Source organism: Ovis aries, chromosome 23 (assembly GCF_016772045.2).
Source record: "Ovis aries strain OAR_USU_Benz2616 breed Rambouillet chromosome 23, ARS-UI_Ramb_v3.0, whole genome shotgun sequence".
NCBI lineage: Eukaryota > Metazoa > Chordata > Mammalia > Artiodactyla > Bovidae > Ovis > Ovis aries.
Genome location: NC_056076.1, coordinates 7,219,892 through 7,229,225, shown reverse-complemented (window position 1 = coordinate 7,229,225; position 9,334 = coordinate 7,219,892). Strand labels below are relative to the sequence as shown.

The 9,334-nt window shown below is 44.3% G+C and overlaps 1 long non-coding RNA gene across 1 annotated transcript; it reads left to right on the top strand.

Annotated features, from left to right (window-relative positions):
• On the top strand, window positions 1–9,329 carry LOC132658520 (uncharacterized). Its single transcript, XR_009598282.1, has 3 exons — window positions 1–116; window positions 4,516–4,630; window positions 9,135–9,329. It is a non-coding gene; the product is annotated as an uncharacterized LOC132658520 (long non-coding RNA).
• Window positions 9,330–9,334: the final 5 nt, after the last annotated feature.

The window sequence follows — 9,334 nt, the reverse complement described above, 5'->3', positions numbered from 1 at the left end:
TCATCTGACAGCAGCCTCCCCTGCTCAGGAAGGGACTTGGAGAAAGTTACGACAGTGGCTGCTGACACTTCTATCAAGCATGGAAGAGTGGGGTTTCCAACCTGGCTACATGAAAGGTGATCAGGTCCATTTAAATCGCTTTGAAGTTTATCCAAAGCACCACAAAACTGTGCAAGCTGAAGAATCGAGGGGTAAAGCTCTACTGCTGGGGATCTTTTCCTCTTAACTGCCTTGTGAAGGGAGCAGGCAGCCATTAATGCTACTGATTTTACAAATAGTGATGAGCAATTAAAGGAGTGTGCTGTGTGTGTCTGTGTGCTCAGTTGCTCAGTCATGTCTGACTCTTTGCGACCCCATGGACTGTAGCCCCTCAGGCTCCTTCGTCCATGGAATTTTCCAGACAAGAACAGTGGAGTGGGTTGCCATGCCCTTCTCCAGGGGATCTTCCTGATTCATGGACCAAACCCGCATCTCTTGCATCTCCTGCATTGGCAGGTGGATTCTTAACCACTGCACCACCTGGGAAGCCCCAATTAAAGGGGCAACAGTTCAGATTCTAGGAACCAGGTGTGAACAATTTCATTTCTAGGCTCTGAATGACCGAAGGTGCCTGGACTATAAGTTTTCTGTCCAAAACATGTTTGGTATATGTTCATGGACAGCTGGAATTCATCTGAAATTCACGGGCCTGACATTTTAAATCACTGTTTCCGATTTCCATGCTTTTATAGTGAAGTTTGTATTTTGTTGGCTCCAAACAGTTGAAGAATGGCATAGGATGACCTTGTCATCAGGCGATATACAGCACAATCAATTCTATGTGTTCCTTCTAGATTAGTTCCCACGGATAGGAAAGTAGGAAGCATATCCTGGCATCCTTACCCTGGGTATTCTCTCTGTTTTTATTGTAGCCAATAAAATGTTGACTTCAGCAGCTCACCTTGCAAGAGGAGTGTGATGGACTTTAGAGGACTTCCCTGGTGCTCCTGAAGCAAGGGGCCTGGGCTTTGATCCCCGGTCAGAGAACTAGATTGCACAAGCCACAGTTCAGAGCTTGCATGCTACACTAAGGATCCCGCATGCCGCAGTGAAGACCAAAGGTCCTGTGTGCCACAAATAAAGCACAGTCAAATAAAAAATGTAAAGTGGAATGAATGAAGATGTGGTGTATATATATATATATATACACACACACACACACACACACACACACACACATACAGTGGAATATACCTCGGCCATTAAAAAGAACGAGATAATGCCCTTTGCAGCACTGTGGATGAACCTAGAGGATATCATACTGAGTGAAGCAGTGAAATCAGAGAAGGAGAAATGCAGTATGACATCCCTTATGTGTGGGATCAAAAAAAAAAAAAAGATACAGATGAACTTACTAACAAAACAGAAAGTGACTTACAGACTTAGAGAAGGAACTTGTGTTTGTTCAGGGCTGGGGGAGGGAAGGGGGAGGGATAATTAGGGAGTTTAGGATGGACATGTGCTCACTGCTATATGTCAAATGCAGAGCCAACAAGAACCCATGAATGAATAGCCAACAACGACCGATTTGTTTGTGAAGGGTTGTCACAACTGATTTTAACTCAGCGTGTAGACAGAGGTAGCTGAGGACTCTCTAAAGGCTGAAGATCACCTGTGGAGCTCATCAGAGTCTATTTTTTCAGAGTTCTGTCAAGAGGGAGTCAGCTACTATTGCACTCCTGCAAGAAACTCAAGGGTTCCCCAGTGGCTCAGTGCTAAAGAACCCGCCTTCCAACGCAGGAGACTGGGGCTCTATCCCTGAGTTGGGAAGATGCCCTGAAGGAGGAAATGGCAACCCACTCCAGTCTTCTTGCTGAGACAATCCCAAGGACAGAGGAGGCTGGCGGGCTACCGTCCATGAGGTCCCAAAGAGTCCGACATGACTCAGTGACTAAACAACAACGAAGAGACTCAGAGGTTTGAAAGGATGATTTTATAGAGTAAAAGGAGGACATTTCAAACAGTCTTTGATCGTTGTCCTTTTTGGGAGGGATTGTCCCCTAAGGTGGGGTTTTTGGAAGTGGTTTGGAGGTGGTAGGAGTGGGTAGTGGGTGAGGAGTTTTCAGACCAACTTGCAAACTTATTTGACAGTCTTGAATCGGTTCACTGTCCTTAGGCTCATGGGGGGAAGTCTTCTCATGGATAGGCCGTGGGAGTGTCCCTGTCTCAAATGAAAGGATATCTGGTCCTCTGCCTTGGGCTCTAAGTCCAGCCTAAGCCAACACTGCAGGATCATTGCATCAAACCCCAGTGTTCAGCATATACCAGCGCCTGGCATATAGTGAGCAGTCAATAAGTATTCATAGAGATGCATGCTAAGTCTCTTCAGTCGTGTCTGACTCTTTGTGACCCCATGGACTGTAACCCGCCAGGATTCTATGTCCATGGGCTTCTCCAGGCAAGAATACTGGAATGGGTTGCCATGCCCTCCTCCAGGGGATCTTCTCAACTCAGGCATGGAACCCTTGTCTCCGGTATCTATCTGCATTGGCAGGTGGGTTCTTTACCACTAGCTCCACCTGGGAAGCCCATTCATAGAATATGCAATACATATTTTATAAAAAAGGGGATCTTTCTCCCAACATTTTACTGTAAAAACTTCCAAATATAAAAGTGGAAAGAGCTGTACAGTCAACATCCAAATCTCCACCACCTAGATTCTATAATTAAAATGTTACTGTGTTTGCTTCGTCAAATATCTATCCGTGTATTCACTCCAGAGGAGGGATTTTCATATGATACATTTGATTAAGCTAATGAGAAAACAAAGTTTATAAACTTACTTACATGAGGAGAGTTCCTAGTTCAACAGAATAATCAGTGATAGCTCCAGAAATGTCTTAATTGCCCTTACAAACCACTGTTTGCCAAACATGGGAGGGGCTCAGTTCCCGTATAAGGCTTCCGGTGTACATGGACTTGAGGCAATGAAAGTGCTAAAGGTTCCTTTTTTGATAGTATTACGGAGCCAGAATTTACCTAGTCTTTAAGTGAAAGTGAAAGTTGCTCAGTTGTGTCCAACTCTTTGGACCCTACAGTCCTTGGAATTCTCTAGGCCAGAATACTGGAGTGGGTAGCCTTTCCCTTCTCCAGTCTTAAAAGTGACTTTTAGTAAACTTGTAGGGAGAAATGCCAATTAAAAAAAAAAAAAACTAGTGGGATTTTAAGCTTCGTGGAGCTACTATGATCAGTGTTTGTCATATGATTTTTTTTGAAGATTCCATGAAATCCTATGGACAGGGGAGCCTGCTGGGGTCGCAGAGTCGGACACGACTGAGCATGCATGCCCTTGCAGCTAAATTCACAAATGAAAGTCTATTTGTGGATTCAAAGAGACAAGTAAAAGTTGAGTATGCCTGCTGCCTCACAGCCTGTTAGGAGGCCAGCCATCAGGCTATGTCTGCTTGTTTTTCCCTCGGTTGTGTACTTTTTCTTGAGAGTTCATGTGTCTCTGCACTACTTCTCTCTAGTGCTAGAGGTCTGTGTGCTATGAAAAGTCTAGCAAGCGGCCTGTGGCCAGGGAGGGGAGGACCTGTGGGCGTGACCAGGGGTCAGTGCGGACTTTGAGCCCAGAGCCAAGTGCCTTGAGTTTGGATTCAGCCACCATCCTTCATACTGGGGGCAAGCTGGAACTCACCTGGTGGCCCAGTGGTTGAGAGCCCACTAGTCTGGGAAGATTCCACTTGCCGAGGAGCAACAAAGCCCATGCCACAACTGGTGGAGCCCAAACCTCTAGAGTCTGTGCTCTTAGACAAGAGAAACCACAGCAGCAAGAAGCCCACGCACCTCAAGGGGGAGGAGACCCATCTGGTGCAACTAGAGAAAGCTCGCACGAAGCAATGAAGACCCAGTGCAGCCAGAAATAAATAAATAAAAATTTTAAAAAATAGCTGGGGCAAGTAATTTAGCTGCCCTGAGTTTCAATTTCTGTATCACGGAATTAATTTCATCCAGCTGAAATCACCTGCCCAGGTTGTGATCAAGATGAGTGTTGAATGCCTGGCTCCTATTGACAATAGTCAATAGTAGTTATCATCAGTTAAAATGTGGTAAAAATTAGATACTTAGGAAATTAAAGTATATTGGTAGAATAGAATTCTTAGTTTTGAGCTAGAAAGGACTTCAAAAATCCTCTCCCTCTGACAGACTTCTTGTTTTTGTTCAGTTGCTCAGTCATGCCAGACTCTTTCTGACCACATGGACTGAGGCACGCCAGGCTTCCCTGTCCTCACCATCTCCCCTGAGTTTGCTCAATTCATGTCCATCGAGTCGGTGATGCCATTCAACCATCTCATCCTCTGTCGCTCCCTTCTCCTCCTGCCTTCAATCTTTCCCAGCATCAGGGTCAAAAAAGAAACTGAAATCCAGAGACATTAGGTAATTTCCCCACAATAATCACTGAACTTATCCTGGAATAGGGTGAAAAGTGAGGGTTTTTAAATTCCCTTAGTTAAAAAGCTCTTTCCACTATAACAGGTAATCCTGATTTGAGGATGCTGAAGACGGCCTCCTGCACCGTGAAGAACACAGTCCTCGGAGATATCCAGACCTGAGTCCACATCCGGACGTCAGCTCTTATCGTGTGGCCTGGGTAAGTTACACCTTGGTTTCCGCTCTGTAATAGGGTTTTGTAATCCCCCCAGAGGAGGCTGTTCTGAGGTTAAATGAGATAACAAAATAAGACACATCGCACAGTGCTTTGGCATATAGTGACAGGTTCCCCATTATGGCTGCCGCTGTCATTGAAAGCAGGAAGAGAAGGTGGAGAAGGAGGAGGACGAGGGGTTTAAAGAGAAGAACCCATTCCCGAATTCTCATAAGGGATTGTGGAAGACGTGGATCCTCAGAAGACTGTGGTGCTTTCAGGGTCCATTAGAAGGAAAGCGGAGACCAAGTAGGAGGATGGGAGATGAGATGGAAAGGAGAGCAGAGAGCAAAGATGTTGATGGAAAACAGCTGATGGTCGTCGAGCATTTCGGTTCCTTTCTGGGTTCTTGCCTTTGTTTAGAGAGAGATGATCCCAGACATGGTGCAATTTGACTCCACTGCTAGGTTTGCACTAACAGCCTTCCACCTCCCTCCTGTGCAGGCAATTACTCTTTCTTGATTTCTGTGCATGCGTGCATGCTAAGTTGCTTCAGTCATGTCTGACTCTTTGCAGCTTTATGTACTGTAACCCGCCAGGCCCCTTGGTCCATGGGATTCTCCAGGCAAGAATACTGGAGTGGGTTACCATGCCCTCCTCCAGGGGATCTTCCCCACCCAGGGATCGAACTCATGTCTCTTACGTCTCCTGCACTGACGGGCGGGTTCTTTACCATTAGCGCCACCTGGGAAGCTCTTCTTGACTCCTACCTGAGCTTAATTTTTTTTAGAACTTTTTATTTTGTATTGGGGTATAGCCTATTAACAATGTTGTGATAATTTCAGATGAATAGTGAAAGGACTCAGCCATACGCATGCATTTACCCATTCTCCCCCAAACTCCCCTCCCAATTTTTTAAATTTCGTGGCTCCAAACCATTGTCTCGCCAGGCTGCTTTGCAACCCTCAATGTGTTATACTGAGTAGTTGTATAAAATACAGGCTCAGAATAAGCTTTTTGCTCAGTAATAGAGTGGTGGTGACTATGGTGGCGGTAAGTCGCTTCAGTCGTGTCCGGTTCTGCAATGTATGTTTTGAATTCAGGTTGTAACCTTTATGATAGTTGGGCGAAGTGGACAGACTGTTGGAGTCCATGAGGCAGGGAGGTGTCCCGGTCAGGAGCATCGGGCTGTAGAAGCATCTGTGATGATGGAAATATTCTTCATCTGCTCTGCCCAGTGGAAGCCACGGGCCGTGCATGGCTATTGAGAACTTGAACTGTGGCTAGTGCCAGTGAAGAACTGAACCTGTAATATTGTTTGATTTTAATTAGGTTAATTAGTTTATTCTTAAAACTTTATTTTCTTGAAGTATAGTTGATTTCAGTTCAGTTCAGTCGCTTAGTCGTGTCCAACTCTTTGCGACCCCATGAATCGCAGCATGCCAGGCCTCCCTGTCCATCACTAACTCCCGGAGTCCACTCAGACTCATGTCATCAAATCGGTGATGCCATCCAGCCATCTCATCCTCTGTCGGCCCCTTCTCCTCCTGCCCCCAATCCTTCCCAGCATCAGAGTCTTTTCCAATGAGTCAACTCTTCCCATGAGGTGCCCAAAGTACTGGAGTTTCAGCTTTTGCATCATTCCTTCCAAAGAAATCCCAGGGCTGATCTCCTTCAGAATGGACAGGGTGGATCTCCTTGCAGTCCAAGGGACTCTCAAGAGTCTTCTCCAACAGCACACTTCAAAAGCATCATTCTTCGGCGCTCAGCCTTCTTCACAGTCCAACTCTCACATCCATACACGACTACTGGAAAAATCATAGCCTTGACTAGACGAACCTTTGTTTGCAAAGTAATGTCTCTGCTTTTGAATATACTATCTAGGTTGGTCATAACTTTTCTTCCAAGGAGTAAGCATCTTTTAATTTCATGGCTGCAATCACCATCTGCAGTGATTTTGGAGCCCCCCAAAATAAAGTCTGACACTATTTCCACTGTTTCCCCATCTATTCCCAAGAAGTGATGGGACCAGATGCCATGATCTTTGTTTTCTGAATGTTGAGGTTTAAGCCAACTTTTTCACTCTCCTCTTTCACTTTCATCAAGAGGCTTTTTAGTTCCTCTTCACTTTCTGCCATAAGGGTGGTGTCATCTGCATATCTGAGGTTCTTGATATTTCTCCCGGCAATCTTGATTCCAGCTTGTGTTTCTTCTAGTCCAGCGTTTCTCATGATGTACTCTGCATATAAGTTAAATAAGCAGGGTGACAATATACAGCCTTGGCATACTCCTTTTCCTATTTGGATCCAGTCTGTTGTTCCATGTCCAGTTCTAACTGTTGCTTCCTGATCTGCATACAGATTTCTCAAGAGGCAGGTCAGGTGGTCTGGTGTTCCCATCTCTTTCAGAATTTTCCACAGTTTATTGTGATCCACACAGTCAAAGGCTTTGGCATAGTCAATAAAGCAGAAATAGATGTTTTTCTGGAACTCTCTTGCTTGTTTGATGACCCAGTGCGTTAATTTATGCAGTACAGCACAGTGATTCAGTTGTACATGTATAGACATTCTTTTTCATATTCTTCTCCATTACGGTTTATCACAGGATATTGACTATAATTCCCTGTGCTGTTCAGTAGGACCTGTTGTGTATCCATTCGATATGTAATAGTTTGCATCTGCTAATCCCAAACTCCCTAACCATTCCTCCCCCATCCCCCTCCCCTTTGGCATAATTAGGTTAATTTAAAATTTAAATATGGCCACATGTGGTTAACAGCTACCACATGGGGCTGTGCAGGACACGGCGCAGACGCTTAAGACAAGGCCAGGGTTCACATCCCTGCCTTGACCTCGCTGGTCTCTGCACTGCTCAGTCCCGAGGTGTCTTCATCTGTCAGGCCTCTGTGAAGACCACGAGTCAGTAGATGAGGTCAATATATGGAAAGACATGCACTGAGCCAATGTATGAAATAAGTCACTATATGGAAATGAATCAGTATATGAAAAGTACTTAAAACAATACTTCCCTGGTGGCTCAGTGGTAAAGAATCCGGCAGGAGACATTCACCAAGAACCTAGTACAGGAGACCTGGGTTCAATCCCTGGGTCAGGAAGATCCCCTGGAGAAGGAAATGGCAACCCACTCCAGTTTTCATGCCTGGGAAATCCCACAGACAGAGGAGCCTGATAGGCTGCAGTCCATGGGGCCGAAAAGAGTTGGACACGACTTAGTGGCTAAACAACACTTAAAACAATACCTGAAAATATCATGTAAATATATATGATGCTGACCCAGGGATCAAACCCAAATGTCCTGCAAATGGAGAATCCAGGTGGATTCTTTACCACTGAGCCACCTGGAAAGCCTGTGTAACTAACATATAACACTGTATTAATTTTAAGTACACATAATGACTTTATATTTGTATATATTATGAAATGATCACACCAGTAAGTCTAGTGACATTCACCACCGTATATACAGAATTTTTCTTGTGAAGAAGTCTTTTAAGATTTTCTAACTTAGCAATTTTCACATGTGCAATATATTATTGTTAACTATAGTCACCAGGCTGTACATTTTATTTCCACGACTTTTTAATTTTATAACTGGAAGTTCCTACCTTCTGACTCCCTTCATCCATTTTGCATCCTACTTTTCCAGCCCCTTCCTCTGGCAGCCACCAATATGTTCTCCATGTCTGTGAGCTTGCTTTTTTTTGTAAACTTCTGGTTTTTTTTTAGATGCTACATATTAAGTGAGATCATATAATATTCGTGTTTCTCTCTTAGCATTATTTCGTTTAGCATAATGCCCTCAAGGTCCATCCATGTTGTTGCAAACAGTAAGATTCCATTGTTTTTTGGCTGAATAATATTCCAGTGTGTGTATGAGCCACGTTGTCTAGTCACCCACTGGTGGACACTTAGGTTGCTGTCGTGTCTTGGCTATTGTATGTAGTGCTTCTAGGGACAGGGGAGCGTAGGTGTTTTCAAGTTGGTGTTTTCATTTTCTCTGAATAAATACCTAGAAGTGGAATTGCTAGATCATATGGTAGTTCTGTTTTCAATTTTTTGAGGAACCTCCATCCTGTCTTCCATAGTGGCTGTATCAGTTTACATTGCCACTTGTAGTACACAAATGTTGTCCCCGCCACACATCCTTGCCAAAAGCTGTCATTTCTTGCTTTTTGATAATGGCCATCCCAAGAGGTGTGAGGTGGTATCTCATCACCTCGTTGTGGCTTGGATCTGCATTTCCCTGACGATTAGTGATGCTGAGCATCTTTGCATGTACCTATTGGCCACCTGTGTGTCTTCTTTGCAAAAATGTCTGTTCAGATCCTCTGCCTGTTTTAAACTGGATTGTTTATTTATTTATTTTTCTGTTAAGTTGTATGAGCTCTTCATATACGTTGGATACTAACCCCTGTCAGATATATAATTTGCAGATATTTTCTCCCACCTAGTAGGCTGCCTTTTCATCTTGTTAATGGTTTCTTTTGCAGCGCACAGTGCCATCAACAGGCTCCATGTTGGACACCAAACAAGGTAAAACACTGGACAAGAGACTATGACTCCTGCTGTCCTGAAATTTATAGGGAGGGGTGTGTGTGTGTGTGTGTGTGTGTGTGTGTGTGTTAGTCATTCATTTGTGTCCGACTCTGCAACCTGATGAATAATAGATTGTAAACATCAACTTTGGGGA